Below are 13,758 nucleotides of genomic sequence, written 5' to 3' on the forward strand. Positions count from 1 at the left end.
CGCGATATGCTGAAACTGCGGCACTACCTTCCGCCACTGCGCGCGACGTCGCCTCCTTCCTGCTCCGCTGTTTCATCCTCCGTCACGGCCCACCTCGTGAACTTCTCAGCGATAGAGGGCGCGTCTTTTTGTCTGAGGTTGTCGAAGCTCTTCTGGCTCAGTGCCACGTTATTCATAAGACAACCACCGCCTACCACCCCCAGACGAATGGACTCACGGAACGTTTCAACCGGACCCTGGGTGACATGCTGGCCATGTACGTCGCATCTGACCACACAGATTGGGACCTTATCCTACCATTTGTTACGTTCGCCTACAACACTGCAACCCAGACTACCACTGGATTTTCTCCCTACTTTTTGCTTTATGGCCGTCACCCATCCCACACCATGGACACCCTGCTACCCTACCAGCCCGATGCTTCTGAGTGTGTGCCCGTTTCGACTGCAGCACGTCATGCCGAGGAGTGTCGCAAGTTAGCGCGCCACTTCACCACCGCTGAGCAACAGCGCCAGAAAAGGCTCCATGACGCCCACTGTGAGCAACCTGTCTTCTCTCCCGGCGACCTCGTCTGGCTGTCAGTCCCTGCGCATGCTCCTGGGCTCTCTTCCAAACTTCTTCCCCGCTTCGATGGACCTTATCGCATTGTCCAGCGCACGTCTGCGGTGAATTACCTAATCGAACCACTGACACCCCCCTCTGACCTCCGTTGTCGTGGACGTGACATTGTTCACGTCGATCGCCTTAAGCCCTACCGTGAGCCGCTCGTGATCACTACTGTTTGAGTCGCCAGGATGGCTGCTTTTTATCCCGGGGGTGATTGTGATGAAGAAGACGTGCAACATGTTCTGCAGATGATGCACACCACCAGCAGTAGCAGCATCGTGATTGCTCCGCAAAAGACGACGCCGAAGTTACCGCTAAGAGCGCTGCCCGACGTAACTGTTTAGCCGCCCGTTCTGTGCCAGTATATCCGAAGGACCTACATCTACGCCTGCATCAATAAACCTCATTTCACTAGTAATAAATAAGAACTTAGTGAAAGTATAACAGTTACCTCTAGTCTGCGCCAAGGATGTCCAGTCTCGTCATTGTTATTTGCTCTGTATGTAGAACCTTTCTGTTTAAAGATTCTTCAGAACCCCACTATTCAAGGCTTCCGATACTGTAATAATGAAGTCAAAGTGTTGGCATATGCCGACGACATTGCTATGTTTTGTTCAGACATAAAAAGTGTTGAAATAGTAGTGAAAGAGACTACAGCCTTTTGTGAAGCCACAGGAAGTGCTGTCAACTGGACAAAGAGTCTCGGCATTTGGTATAGAAACTGGCCAATCACACCAGAGGTGTACTGCAACATGCAATGGTCGAATTCGACAAACGTATACCTTGGAGTGCCACTGCAACACCATAATTCAACGACTGGTTATTGGCTTGAGGAAGCTGATAGAGTAAGAGACCAGACTCAGAAATGGGGCGGTCACAAATTCTCAGTATTTACAAGAGCAAATGTGTGCAATACATTTCTAGTGGCCAAAATATTCTATGTATTGCAGGTATTGAGTATGACAAGAATGACAATACAGAAACTCCACCGAGTGTTTGCAGTTTTTATTTGGGGCTCCAGTTGGGAGCGCAAAAGCCGATGCAATCTGTTTCATGCAGTGCGGAACGGCGGACTAGGGCTGTCGCATTTGTTCTTGAAACACGTAGTTTCAAGATTTATCTTTTTGCGTGATCAGAGTGATACATTTTTGAGAACTGTAATACAAGTACGCCTGCGGAACCATCTTGCGGATTATGTTGTGTCAACCAGCGCTGCAACACATAGTGCACTACCATGTTTCCTGCGCGAGGTTGTGGCTGCTTATCGCATTTTTCGCGCGTATTTTTCTCTTGAATACCTTTGCATTGTAGGAAAGAAAAAGTTCTATAAAGATTTAGTGGATGTTTTTCTTCCGACACCTTTATATAGGGCAAACTATTATTTGGGTGATGAAAGAAACGTGTTGAAAAGAGTTTAGCGAATGCCTGTACGAAGCTCTGCGAAAACATTTTTCTTTCAATTGCATACTGAAACGCTCCCTGTGAAGCCATGGCTTCAAAGCAAGGGTATTTTTGTTCCCTGGACAATAAACTGTAGAATATGCCAGAAACCGGAAACTATTGAGCGTATATTTCTGGATTGCCACGATGCACGATTTTTGTGGGACATTCTTCAGCGCACAATTAAAAAAAAATTTAGTACTGTCACCATTTGGCATACGGTTCTTGCCTTATGACGAAACAGGGGGCGTTCCTAGTGATATGATTATGTTGCTTTGTATGCATGCACTTTGGAAAACACGGATGGCAGATAGATATGCTGACATTGATGCACGACCAGCGCGACAATATTTCATGGAAAGCGTTATCTATACAAGAGATGTACTGAACTTTGCGGTCAACGCTCCTCAATGGGTGACGCAATTGGATGAATTCGCGTCACTAAAGCCCTTTTAAAATTGCATCATGCTCAAGACTAGCTGATGTATTTTACCTTTTGAAATATTTCTCACTTGTACTACTGTATGTTGTTGAAAACGGAAATAAAGGAAAAAAAAGCCTCCGTGGCGCAATCGGATAGCGCGTTCGGCTGTTAACCGAAAGGTTGGAGGTTCGAGCTCTCCCGGGGGCGAAGCTTCTCCTTTTGATGCTTTTTTGTTGTACTTATTCTGGTAGATTTTCTGTAGCAAGTGCGTGGTGGGGAGAGCGCCGAGCAGTCGCCTCCGTGGCGCAATCGGATAGCGCGTTCGGCTGTTAACCGAAAGGTTGGAGGTTCGAGCCCTCTCGGGGGCGAAGCTTCTCCTTTTGATGCTTTTTTGTTGTATTTATTCTGGTAGATTTTCTGTAGCAAGTGCGTGGTGGGGAGAGCGCCGAGCAGCCGCCTCCGTGGCGCAATCGGCTAGCGCGTTCGGCAGTTAACCGAAAGGTTGGAGGTTCGAGCCCTCCCGGGAGCGAAGCTTCTCCTTTTGATGCTTTTTGGTTGTATTTATTCTGGTAGTTTTTCTTAGCAAGTGCGTGGTGGGGAGAGCGCCGAGAAGCCGCCTCCGTGGCGCAATGGCATGATGACGTGATAGAGTTGTGGGAGCTTTTTAAAGAAGAAATAAAGATTTGTGCAATAGAAAAAGCTAGTGTGATGAAGTACGAAGAAAGAAAAAAGGAGAAAGAAATACAGCAAGAACTGGACTTTATGTACCGAGTAGAGGCCGATAAACCTGGTACGTTCGCAAAGCAGATCAATGAACTTAAGAGTCAACTGGAGCTTATCGACGAAGATAAGTACAGAGGAGCGGTGATCCGAGCAAGGGCGGACAAGCTATGGCTCGGCGAAACGCCCACGAAGCGAGCCTTTGCAGACGAAAAGGCTCACGCAAGGCAAAACGTAATTCGGAAAATAAGTTATAAGAATGAAGTCACCGACGAACAAGCAAAAATACACAGAGCGTTCCTCGAGCACTATAGCGAACTATTTCGAAGAAGTAACGATGTCCCGGAAGAATTCGAACGCGAGTTCCTGGCCAACATGGCAAAACTAGATGACGTAGACCGTCAATATCTGGAAGAACCGATCAGCCAAAAAGAAGTTGAAGATGCCATTGAGGATTTAGCTCGGGGGAAGTCTCCTGGACCTGATGGGTTGGGAGCGGCTTTCTATAAGGCCTTCAGAAAAGATGTGAGCCTCATTTTATTTTTGGTATTTAGTGAGGCGTATAGGCGAAAATATGCACCCCCGTCATTTGGGCGGTTGCATATAGTACTCATTGCCAAGACGGAAGACTCAGAAAAATTGCTGTCAGTTGGGTCTTACCGCCCAATAGCGCTGACTAACGTTGATTATAAAATCTTTACTAAGATCTTGGCAAAGAGGTTACAGCGAGTTATAACACGAATTGTAGGACCGCATCAGACGTGCGGAATCAAAGGAAGATCAATCTACACAAATATTCACATTGCTAGAACCATTCTGGAATGCTGTGATGCGTGGGGTGAACATGTAGCATTGCTTCAACTTGATCTGCAAAAGGCGTTTGATCGTGTATCACATAACGTTCTTTTTTCAGTTCTTCAGTATGTAAATGTTGGCTCGGTGATCTTTGACGGAGTAAAGATGTGCTATGCTAATTGTACCGCTAACCTTATAATAAATAAGGAAGTAGGCGAGAGCTTTCACGTACGCTCAAGTGTGCGCCAGGGATGCCCTTTAAGTCCTCTACTATTTGCGTTGTACCTCGAGCCATTCTGCAGAAAGATTCTTTATAACAACAGTATTGTAGGTTTTCGTTTACAGTCAACGGAATTAAAGCTGCTTACATACGCGGACGATATTGCTTTGTTTTGTAGCGATAAAGAAAGTGTCGCGACCGCGGTAAAGGACGCTTTATCTTTTTGTAAAATGACTGGTAGCGTGATAAACTTTGATAAGTGTTTAGGGGTGTGGCATGGAACATGGCAAAGCACCCCACCCATCTTTTTGAATGTTAAGTGGACCGTTGCGCCGACAAAATATCTCGGGGTGCCGCTTGAGCACTATAAAGAGGCGGGGCAATTCTGGGAAAATGAAACAATGAAGGTGCAAGAAAAAGCAGTTAAATGGGGTGGTCGTTGTCTTTCGATGTTTGCCCGCGTGACGGTCTGCAACCTGTTTGCCGTTGCCAAAGTGTGCTATGTATTGCAAGCATTGTGTATGACTAGAGTTCACGTGCAACGTTTGCATCGGGTGCTGGCAGTGTACGTATGGGGATACAATTGGGAGCGAACGAGTCGAACAAACCTATTTCGATCTGTCAAAACAGGGGGCTTGGACTGGCGCATCTGTTCTTGAAGCAGATAGTGTGTCGTTTTGCCTTTTTAAGAGACCAAAAAGACCCTTTCCTGGTTGGAGTGATGCAACTGAGACTAGGTACTGCCCTTCCTGAATTCATTGTATCTAGCAGTGTTAACAGTGGCCCTATGAGTGGATATTTGAAAGAAGTGATATGGGCATTCCGGTTTCTGAAGGTGCGCTTCTCAATGGAGTACCTCAGCCACGTTCCCAAAAAACGTCTCTATAAAGATCTAATTGACGTGGTATTGCCAGTGCCGCTGTATAGATCGATGTTCAGTGTGGGTAGTGAAAGAAACGTCCTAAAAAGGGTAAAACGTATGCCTGTCAGGCCATCGGCAAAGTCTTTCTTTTTCAGCTGCATTCCAATACACTACCTGTAAAACCGTGGCTTCAGGAAAGATGTATTTTTATCCCCTGGTCTGTGGATTGTTTACTATGCCACAAGGAAGAGACAATTGAACACGTATTCATAGACTGCTGGGACGCCGTTTTCCACTGGGACGTCATGCAGCGAACTATAAAGAAAGACTTGCCCATAACACCCTATGGCATCCGTTTTCTCCCGAGGGAAAATGAAGGAGGAGTGCCATACGACATGTTTATGCTATTAGGGTTGCACAGCCTGTGGCGCACCCGAATGGCTGTTAGACACGCTGACATAAATGTTCGAAGTACTCGTGAATATTTTATTGAAAGTGTCTGTTACATAAAAGAAGTGTTCGATGCGCAAAACGAAAAGCCAGAATGGATTAGTGTGTTAAACGAGCTTGCGAACCTTAGGCGGTTTTAAAATCTCGTGCACACCAAAGACTGGTGGGCACTTTTACCAATTGTGAAGTGTCGAAATTCTGACTATCTTGCAAAAGGCAATAAAGAAAAAAAAAGCCTCCGTGGCGCAATCGGATAGCGCGTTCGGCTGTTAACCGAAAGGTTGGAGGTTCGAGCCCTCCCGGGGGCGAAGCTTCTACTTTCCATGCTTTTTTGTTGTATTTATTCTGGTAGATTTTCTGTAGCAAGTGCGTGATGGGGAGAGCGCCGAGCAGCCGCCTCCGTGGCGCAATGGGATAGCGCGTTCGGCTATTAACCGAAAGGTTGGAGGTTCGAGCCTTCCCGGGGGCGAAGCTTCTCCTTTTGATGCTTTTTTGTTGTATTTATTCTGGTAGATTTTTTGTAGCAAGTGCGTGGTGGGGAGAGCACCGAGCAGCCGCCTCCGTGGCGCAATCGGCTAGCGCGTTCGGCTGTTAACCGAAAGGTTGGAGGTTCGAGCCCTCCCGGGTCGAAGCTTCTCCTTTTGATGCTTTTTTGTTGTATTTATTCTGGTAGATTTTTCTGTAGCAAGTGCGTGGTGGGGAGAGCGCCGAGAAGCCGCCTCCGTGGCGCAATCGCCTAGCGCGTTCGGCTGTTAACCGAAAGGTTGGAGGTTCGAGCCCTCCCGGGGGCGAAGCTTCTCCTTTTGATAATTTTTTGTTGTATTTATTCTGGTAGATTTTCTGTAGCAAGTGCGTGGTGGGGAGAGCGCCGAGAAGCCGCCTCCGTGGCGCAATCGGCTAGCGCGTTCGGCTGTTAACCGAAAGGTTGGAGGTTCGAGCCCTCCCGGGGGCGAAGCTTCTCCTTTTGATGCTTTTTTGTTGTATTTATTCTGGTAGATTTTCTGTAGCAAGTGCGTGGTGGGGAGAGCGCCGAGCAGCCGCCTCCGTGGCGCAATGATTCCACTTCCGGCCGTCGAAGCGAACGGACGTGCGATGACGGGCTCCGCAGGAGCGGCTACAGCGGCTACTTCCAGCCGCGGGAACAGGAATTTTTCACAGGAAGGAGACTACGAGATGATTTTGCCGAATTTGCCAACAGGTCGTTTTGTTATTAATACAGTTTTTCTTCACGGGGACGTTCAAGCGCGACCTTACCGAGTAGAGGACTTTCGCGACGTGCTGGCTGGGTTGACACTGCTTCCTGAGGTTATCGCCTTAGGGGCGTATCGAATGAGCCATGTGTGGGCCGTAACTTTCAAGAGTGCTGAAGCCGTCAAGAAGATACTTGCTGCAAGTGAACTGAAGGTCAAAGGCCGACGCTGCGTCGTCATTGATCCTGGAAATCAAGATGTAAGAATGAAAGTTCACTGGCTACTACACAACATTCCAGACGACGACGTGCGCGTGGCTTTCCTGCCTTATGGAAGAGTGACGCAATCAGCAGAGAACGGTGGCGTGTTCACGTAATTGCTGACAAGGGGTCCACCACCCGGTTGGTGTCCCTGCGACTCAAAGCCGGCGTCAAGCTTGAAGACCTACCACACCAGGTGAACGTCGCAGGCGAACAAGCTTTGGTTGTCGTATCGGGTCGTGCACCAATGTGCCTTCGCTCTCATACGACGGGGCACATCCGCCGCGACTGCAGAGTTCCAAAATGCAGCGCATGCCGAAGATTCAAACATGAAGAAGGACAATGCCCTAAGACATACGCCAGCGTCACAGGGCCTTCGAGTGCTGAGGAACCATCTGAGCTCCTCATGGACGAAACCGACTCCGAGGAAGCTGCCAAGCCTTCAGGTGACGCCGCAACCGGAAAAATGGTAACATTGTCAGCCAGCAAATCTAAGCTGGAGGAAAGGCGTGAACCACCTGCGGGCGAGCCTCAAAACCAAGGTCCGGCAGTCGTAAAAGATGCCACATCGAAGGACACCTGTCAACCTACCAGCGAGGATACAAAGGTGGCGGAAAACCAAGAGACTTGTATGGAAGTCGTCGAAAGCGCCAGTGGACAGCCCATCAAGCGGCCATTAAAGGAAAGCGTCGAGGAAAAGGCGGACAAAAGAGGTGAAGGGACAGAACCACCGTTCAAGGAAATGACCACAAGGCGGACCTCAATGAAACCACGGCCGAATATTTCGGCCGAACGACGGTCGGCGGACAAACCGCCGCCTTGACGCTGGGTCTCCGCATGGGTCTGTGTGGGTGGTCTTCGGGGGAGTTTTCGGGGACTATGGTCGGACTGAGTGCAAGTGTTGTGAAGCTTTGCGGATTGAAGAGGCCCATGGCGTACATTGCACCACATAAGAGGAGTGACTGCAAGGGCTGCTGTAAGTCTTCCACAATGCTTACTGCTTCACATTGTAAACGGGTAATCCCATGCGATCAACCTGCACCTTATTAAATATGGCGTTAAAATCAGGAACAGAACTACGTATAGCGACAATAAATGTGAGATGTCTGGCGTCTCGGAGACGTCAGTACCAGCTTAGCCGCCTGATGTTAGAAAATGAACTGGACGTCATAGCAGTTCAGGAGACAAAGATAGAAACGCAAGAACAGAGCGATCGCATGGTGTTACCCTTCCGAAATCGATACAATGTATGCATAAGCCATGCAGTGGGCTTGTCGGCAGGTTGTGCTCTTTTATTGCGATAGCAATTATAGGGACACTTCAACCGGATTTCTGCCGTCGGCGTCGCCCTGAGGTTCCGTACAGATAAAATCTTCGCCGCGCGCCGTATGCCCCAGAGGCAGCGTGCGGGGACGCGCGCTATCACGGAGAGCGAACGCACTCAATCTCCCACGCGCAAGCAAGAAAGCGGAAAGCCAGCGCCGGAGGGAGCAGGGGGGGGGGGGGGCACTTCTCTGCCAACAACCGCGCTCGTCGCTCGTCCGCACAGTCTCTTATCTCTCCCACGCGCAAGCAAGGAAGCGGGAAGCCAGCGCCGGAAGGAGCGGGGGGGGGGGGGGGGGGCGCACTTCTACGCTGCCAAAAACCGCGCTCGTCGTTCGTTCGACCGCACCGTCTCTTATCTCCACACGGCTCTGACCTTTATGCGCATTCGCCGCTCAGTTTCCGTTGAAGCGATAGACCGCGCGTACCTTCGCCCCCTGCTGCGGCGTATATATCCGCTCGCTGCCAGCGTTTTGACGGTCGTTGTCTGCAGTCATTCAGTGTGATCTATTCATGTTTGTTTGTGCGCGCTCACACCACGCTTCTTCAATCAGTTAGTAATAGTCGGGCCACATTTTCCAACGCACGCTACACATGCAATGCTGCCCGGGTCGGCAGTGCAGCGCTACAGGTTTGTCCCTTCGCACGCGCTGCCCACGGGAAGCGCTTCTCATCAACACCACCTTTCACACGCGCCTTCTCGTGGTCATCGAGTCTCTCTTCATGTCGGTCTACTTACGCCGCAGCACACCTGCTTACTTAATCAGCTCATGTTTACTACAATTCATATTGCTACCAAAGCCGCTCACCTTACTTCGTATGACATTGCTGTGTTGCTATCGCATTCATCACAAAATGTCACAGTTTCAATGTCAAAAATGTCACAGTTTCGCCCTAAGGGCGAAGCGCCCTTAGGGCGAAACTGTGACATTTTTTTTCTTCGAAATTCTATCGGGATCGTTGAAGATTCACTAAGTGTTTGTCAAAGTGGCCAATACATTGTTTGTGATTTTACCTTTGCCGGAAAAAATTGGAGGGTGATTAACACGTATGCACCAAACAGGGAACGTGACCGGAGATCGTTTTTTGAGGAAATGGAAAAGTACCTGCTTTGCGATAAACCAGTGGTATTACTTGGCGATTTCAATTGTGTTTGCGCACCAGAAGATAGAGCAAATAAACAACCCATCCGAAATAAAAGTGCAATATTATTGAGCGCCATAGTACAAGAACACAAATTAGATGACGTAGCTTCTTTGTTTTCGGATAATAACATTCCACAGTTCACACATTTTCAAGGAAATAGCCACGCGAGACTCGATAGAGCTTACATATCGACTGCTCTTTTGCCCTTGTGCATCAATTACACGGTGAATCATGTTTCTTTCAGTGACCACAGTTTAGTGTCTTTCTCGCTTGGTGCAGAAAAAAGAAAAAGTAGATTTAATTGGCAGCTCTGGAAACTTACTGACAATCTATTGGATGATAAACCTTTCGTGGACTACGTGAAGGAAAACCTGAATGAGTTACTAGAAGAAGAGCACCAGTGTATTATTGGTAGATGGGAGCTTTTCAAATAAAAGATAAAGATTAAAGCAATAGAACGAGCTTCTGAACTTAAGCACGTCAAACTAAAACAAGAAAAAGAACTGCAAGCCCAATTGGACTTCTTGATAAGCCAAGAAAGCGTTGCCCCCGGCCTGCGCAGCAAAGAAATTCGAGATACCAAGCGACAGCTTGAGCTTATCGACATCGAAAATTATAGAGGTGCTGTAATACGGGCCCGTACGGAGCGTTTGTGGATGGGCGAAACACCCACCAAACGCGCCATTAGCGACGAAAAAAGATACGCGACAAAAAACGAAATCACAGAAATAAAGTACCGAGGCGTAGTAACAGATAAGAAAAGTGAAATAGAAAATGCTTTTGTAGAACACTTTCGGAATTTGTTTGGCCAAAAGAAAGAAATTAATGAGGGTTTTGAAAATGCTTTTTTACCGCTAATGCCACAACTGGATGAGGACGCAACATCATTTCTAGAAGCATCAATTACAATAACGGAAATCGAAAAGGCAATCGATGAACTAAGCTCGGAAAGTCTCCCGGTCCCGATGGACTGGGTTCAGCTTTTTACAAGAAATTCAAAAGTAGCATGGCTGAAGTACTGCATGCAGTGATACGAGAGGCATATGACGTCGGAAAACTTCCGCTTTCTTTCCGGCAGTCACATATCATTCTGATTCCAAAAACAGACGACCGGCTTAAGCAACTCTTGGTTGGTTCTTACCGCCCAATTACCCTCGCTAACGTAGATTACAAGGTATTTATGAAGGTATTGGCAAGAAGATTACAGGGCTTTATTAAAGATATAGTCGGACCACGCCAGACATGTGGAATTAAAGGTAGAAGCATAACGACGAACATTCATGTAGCAAGAAATATTTTAGAGTGTTGTGATGTATTTGCCAACCACGTAGCCATGCTGCAAGTAGATCTGGAAAAGGCTTTTGACCTTGTCACACATGAAATATTGTTTTCTATTTTAAAATATGTTAATGTGGGAAAAATAATATTGGAAGGTGTTAAAATGTCGTACACCGAATGCACTGCTTCAGTTATAGTAAACAAACAAGTAAGCGAAAGCATTCAGATTGTCTCTTCAGTGAAACAAGGGTGCCCTTTGTCGTCACTACTTTTTTGCATTTACTTAGAGCCCTTTTGTTTAAAGATTATTAAAAATGAGCACATAAAAGGCTTTCGCCTCATGGCATGCGAGGTCAAAGTATTGTCTTACGCCGATGATATACCTGTCTTCTGTACTGATAGAGAAAGTGTAACAAAAGTTATAAGAGATGCCACGGTTTTCTGTCAGTATACCGGGAGTAGAATAAACTGGGATAAATGTCAGGGGATTTGGCACGGTGACTGGGATAGCACACCGGTCACGTACGCCAACATCCAATGGGCAACTACTCCGAGCAAATACCTAGGCGTACCACTCTAACATTACAAGGACACACAAGAATACTGGAAAGAGGAGACAGACAAAGCTCGCGAAAATGCAAAAAAAAATGGGCTGGACGGGATTTATCGATTTTTTCCCGAGCCACAGTTTGCAACATTTTCATTATTGCTAGGGTATGGTACGTCTTGCAAGCACTGCACATGTCGCGTTTAGGTATTCAACGACTGCATAGAGTTTAACAGTCTTTGTGTGGAATTCACCATGGGAAAGGGTAAGCCGCACCAACCTGTTTCTTCCAGTGCGGTCCGGAGGACTGGGCTTGATTCATTTGTTTGTGAGACAAATTGTCTCTAGGTTCATTTTTTTCGCGATCAAACGAATATATTTTTGAGGACCTTTTTGCAAGTAAGACTAGCAAACGCTTTGCCAGATGTTATTGTGTCGTCACGTGCCATTATGCAACCCAGCATTCGTGGATACATGCACGAAATTGTTGCCGCCTTCCAATGGTTAAAAGTCAGATTTTCAATGAAATATCTGAGCGATGTTAAAAGAAAACGTCTGTACAAAGACCTAATCGATGTGATGATGCCCGTGCCTTTGTATCGAACGTTGTACAAGCCAGGACCTGGCAGCAATGTCTTAAAAAGGGTTAAAAGAATGGCCATCCGGTCGTCGATCAAAACTTTTTTTTTCATGCTACATAGCGGCACACTTTCTACAAAACCGTGGTTGCAAGAAAGAGGCATATTCGTGCCGTGGTCGGTAAATTGTATAATATGCAAAAGGCCCGAAACGATCGAGCACATGTTTCTCGATTGTGGCGATGCTGTCTTTCTATGGGACATTCTCCAAAGAACTTTAAAAGGAACTGCCGCTCACACCTTATGGCATTCGATTTCTCCCGGTCGACAGCGAAAGTGTGCCCTATGATATGTTAATGATTCTAGTAATGCACAGTGTATGGAAAACCAGAATGTCAGTGCGCAATGAGGATGTAAACCCAAGGTCAGCCAGAGACAACTTCAACGAAAGCATTGCGTATTTACGAGATGTATACAAGCAGCAGGATGAAAAACCTGATTGGTATGTTTTTCTGGGCGAACTCTTGGCCCTAAAGCATTTTTAGCCCACATATGCTAAGTATAGACAAGTTAGCATTTTAACATGATGTTATATTATTGTTTTCCCTGTATTGTGCCAAGCAGGCAATAAAGAAAAAAAAAAGCCTCCGTGGCGCAATCGGCTAGCGCGTTCGCCTGTTAACCGAAAGGTTGGAGGTTCGAGCACTCCCGGGGGCGAAGCTTCTCCTTTTTGATGCCTTTTTGCTGTATTTATTCTGGTAGATTTTCTGTAGCAAGTGCGTGGTGGGGAGAGCGCCGAGCAGCCGCCTCCGTGGCGCAATCGGCTAGCGCGTTCGGCTGTTAACCGAAAGGTTGGAGGTTAGAGCCCTCCCGGGGGCGAAGCTTCTCCTTTTGATGCTTTTTTGTTGTATTTATTCTGGTAGATTTTTTGTAGCATGTGCGTGGTGGGGAGAGCGCCGAGCAGCCGCCTCCGTGGCGCAGATTCCACTTCCGGCCACCGTAGCGTGCGGACGTGCGTCTCATGAGCTCCCAAGGAGCAGGTATAGCCGCCCCCCGAGACGGCGGTAACAGGTCAACCGAGATGTTCAGCCAGGACTACCAAATTGTATTGCCGACTTTGCCCTCAGGTACGACTGTGAAGGACACTGTCTCTTTACACGCCGATTTGAAAGCCAGGCCGTATAGGGTCGAACATTTTAGAGATGCACTCGAGCAACTTTCGCTACTGCCGGAAGTGGTCGCACTAGGGGCTTATCAAATTAATGATGTCTGGGCGGTGACGTTCTGTGACAACGAAGCAAAGAAAAAGATGCTGGCAGCTGGAAACTTCACTGTGAAAGACCGACGCTGCGTTATAGTCGATCCGTGCAACCAGGCGCTAAGGATAAAGCTGTACTGGCTTTTGCATGGCGTTCCCGATGAAGACGTGCGCACTGCATTGGCTCCATTCGGCAAAGTCCTGGAAGTCACCAGAGATAAGTGGCGTGTTCAAGGCTGTAACGAGAAGAATACTACAACGAGGTCAGTGACCTTACAACTGAAGGTGGGCGTGAGTACGGATGACTTGCCGCATCAACTGCGAGTTGCGGAAGACCTGGCGCTTGTCTCTGTTCCGGGCAGAGCACCGCTCTGCCTCCGGTGCCACGGCATCGGACACATGCGACAAGACTGTCGTGTCCCACGCTGTGGCCATTGTCGCCGCTATGGCCACGATGAGACCATGTGCGTGCGATCTTATGCATCAGTAGCAGGCCCACCGCGAAGTTATGATACGTCGGAACATATTATGGACCTGAATGACGCCAAGGAAGCTACACGGGAAGATGAGCATGAAGACTCCGCTGTGACAACTGTTGAGACAAAGCCACCCGGAAAGATACGAACACGAAGGACACCAACGAAGACGAAGGCCCCGTAGC

At 47.8% G+C, this 13,758-nt stretch overlaps 7 non-coding genes across 7 annotated transcripts; all 7 read left to right on the forward strand.

Moving 5' to 3' along the window:
* The first annotated feature begins 2,603 nt into the window (after window positions 1-2,603).
* Trnan-guu (transfer RNA asparagine (anticodon GUU)) lies at window positions 2,604-2,677 on the forward strand. Its single transcript has one exon. It is a non-coding gene; the product is annotated as a tRNA-Asn (tRNA).
* Window positions 2,678-2,764: 87 nt separating this feature from the next.
* On the forward strand, window positions 2,765-2,838 carry Trnan-guu (transfer RNA asparagine (anticodon GUU)). The gene has a single exon. It is a non-coding gene; the product is annotated as a tRNA-Asn (tRNA).
* A 2,913-nt stretch (window positions 2,839-5,751) lies between these two features.
* Window positions 5,752-5,825, forward strand: Trnan-guu (transfer RNA asparagine (anticodon GUU)). The gene has a single exon. It is a non-coding gene; the product is annotated as a tRNA-Asn (tRNA).
* An 87-nt stretch (window positions 5,826-5,912) lies between these two features.
* Trnan-auu (transfer RNA asparagine (anticodon AUU)) lies at window positions 5,913-5,986 on the forward strand. The gene has a single exon. It is a non-coding gene; the product is annotated as a tRNA-Asn (tRNA).
* Window positions 5,987-6,234: 248 nt separating this feature from the next.
* Window positions 6,235-6,308, forward strand: Trnan-guu (transfer RNA asparagine (anticodon GUU)). The gene has a single exon. It is a non-coding gene; the product is annotated as a tRNA-Asn (tRNA).
* Window positions 6,309-6,395: 87 nt separating this feature from the next.
* Trnan-guu (transfer RNA asparagine (anticodon GUU)) lies at window positions 6,396-6,469 on the forward strand. Its single transcript has one exon. It is a non-coding gene; the product is annotated as a tRNA-Asn (tRNA).
* A 6,175-nt stretch (window positions 6,470-12,644) lies between these two features.
* Window positions 12,645-12,718, forward strand: Trnan-guu (transfer RNA asparagine (anticodon GUU)). Its single transcript has one exon. It is a non-coding gene; the product is annotated as a tRNA-Asn (tRNA).
* Window positions 12,719-13,758: the final 1,040 nt, after the last annotated feature.

The sequence above is a fragment of the Dermacentor silvarum genome, chromosome 1 (genome assembly GCF_013339745.2).
Source record: "Dermacentor silvarum isolate Dsil-2018 chromosome 1, BIME_Dsil_1.4, whole genome shotgun sequence".
Taxonomy (NCBI): domain Eukaryota; kingdom Metazoa; phylum Arthropoda; class Arachnida; order Ixodida; family Ixodidae; genus Dermacentor; species Dermacentor silvarum.